Source organism: Vitis vinifera, chromosome 18 (genome assembly GCF_030704535.1).
Source record: "Vitis vinifera cultivar Pinot Noir 40024 chromosome 18, ASM3070453v1".
NCBI lineage: Eukaryota > Viridiplantae > Streptophyta > Magnoliopsida > Vitales > Vitaceae > Vitis > Vitis vinifera.
This window is the reverse complement of record NC_081822.1, coordinates 6,930,951-6,933,603: the sequence shown is the minus strand read 5'-3', so window position 1 is coordinate 6,933,603 and position 2,653 is coordinate 6,930,951.

Genomic DNA, 2,653 nt, shown 5'->3' with positions numbered 1-2,653 from the left:
ATTGAGAAGATAAAAAACTTTTGAAAAGGAAAATTGGGAGTTGAAAAATAAAAATGAATGGTTAATATCCTTTCTACAAAAGTTCTCAAACGGTCAAAAAACTTTTGATATGATTTTGGCAAGTCAAAAAGTGTATTTTTGATAAAAAGGGCTAGGCTACAAGCCTTTTAAAAATAAAAAATATTTTAAGAATTATTTTGTAAAGGAAGCTTATAGTTTTTCACCTTCAAATATTTGTAATCTTTATGGAAGAGGAGGTTGCCTTAATGATAATTGTCTCTTAAGAAAATCTCTTCATGTTCTTCAAAACTCTAAATTATTTTGGACTAACCCTCTAGAACCCAAAAAGATATGGGTACTAAAGGTTACTTAATTTGTTTTGTAGGAATCCATGCAAGAAGAAGAATGATATGCTTACCTTGGAAAGAATGTATCGATAATATTGATAATGGTATCCCTTCTAAAAGTTAATTTGCAATATCATTTTATCATAGTAGCCTAGTGAAGTCATGACTATTTAATAATTAATATCACGACTTACCATAAGTTCTATCCAATGTATAACTATACACATTAGTGCACTCATCATGGAAATCTTGTTTTGATGGTCAAAGCAAGTTATCCTTCCAATTAGAAGTAGTGTATTACAATCTCATATGGATTGCTTAAGGTCTTCAACTGATTGTGAACTACTCACTAGCTTGCAATTAACTCATGACTTGGATTTTTTGTATAACTTCTAATACATCTAAGTTAAGTACAATACAAGTGATATAAAACCTAAATGCTCAACATAGATAATGCATAAATAGGATAGTAAATAAAAAATCAGAATTATACTACAAATATTTAATGATATCCATTTATTGTTGTATCGTGTCATGCTTTTAAAGTTTTTATGATACTTGGTGATGTACAATGTCATTCTCTTAATGAGTATGATGGCTATTCCTCATCTCATGTGGTTAAGGGCATAAGGAATGAGGACATCCTCCAATAATGACTTGGGTTTTATGTATCAAAATGATTCAATACAAATACAATATGTTGGGTTCTTAGAAAATACTATAAAATGAAACAAATAATAATAAAAATCATTCTCAATTACTTAAATCATATGGAAAAATGAGATAGAATAATAATAAAAAAAAAACAAATAAGGTATTATGAAAAATTTTAAAATATTTTTACCATATTTTCTTTAAAAAAAAGAAAAAAGAAAATACATTTGTTAATAATTTAATTTTAGACAAAAGTGGGATTTGATTCACTAATATGAATATATATATAAAAAACCTCACGTTTTTTTTAAATTAATATTATATTCATCTATTTAAAAATAATTCAAAATACATGCACTTTTTAATGAGTCATCCAATTATTCCAAAAAATGTCCCTTTACTTGCCAGTCATCCAAATCAATCGAAAACTAGACTACTCCATATAAATGTTTCCCTTCTTTTTAGATATTATTATTATTATATTATTGTGGACCTCGTATTTCGGCTCAATGCGTTTCTCACTCGATGGCGAGCTCGATTTTTATTTTTGAAAAATTGATTTTATTTGATTAAGAAAAATGACTTGGAATCGCCACTTATTTTTGTTTTATTTTTAAAGGGTAAACAAAATAAGAAAGAAAAACCCTAAGTGTGACTCCTTGTTTTGGAAAAAGTGGTTTGCGAAAAACCGGATCGGGTTCGGGGGTCAGGTTACTTATCGGGAAGGTACGGTAAGGACCGTAGCACCCCTCTAAGTCCCTAAAACGGGTCTCTACTAATAAAATGAAGCAATCGTGACATCTAATAAGGAAATCAATGAATACCCAAATTGATTATGCACATATGAGAATCAATACATGTATATAAAGTGACCAGAGTGAGAATAGGTGCGTACCTGGGCAACGAGCCACCAAGCGCTATTAAGAAAGAGAGTTATTGCACAATTTAGGGATAATAGCATACACGTCAGTGAACATGATAAATCAATCATACATGGCAATTAAATTGATCAATCAATCAATCAATTATAAGATCACTTATGTCGGGCCCCCATCAAAGCCCGTTTATTTTTGCATGCATTAATTCCATAAATTCCATTATTCGGAATTACGGAATTTAAATTCACGTTTATTTTAAAACGTTTTAAAATGATGAAAAAATCGAAAGTGGCTCGCCGAAAAGAAAATGACGGCCAAATTTTATTGAAAAGCGGATTTTTGGAACATAAACAAAAAAAACTAAGGATGAAAAATTAAAGAGATGTAATTATTTGAAAAGAAAAAAAAAGGGAATTTGAAAAAAATTATTTGCAAATTAGAGTTTAGGAATCTATTTTAAAATAAAAGATGAAGAAATAAAAAAATTAGTAAATAAAGAAATAAATAAACAAGAGGAAGTGAGGACGCGTGGCTTAAAGGTGGCCATGCAAAACGGGTCATGCTTGTGGGTCCAGTGCACAAGTGGGATAGCCATCTGTAGGTATCACTGATAGGGGTCTGAAGAAATCATAACCTTTCCTCTCCAACTTCTTCTACCTGTGGTCCTTGCTATGCACAACTGACTTACACAAGGCTTGAATTACAGATGGGTCTCTTTCTTTATAAGGGAATCACCAACGTAGCAATGGAGCCCGGGTCTCACATAGAGATTGG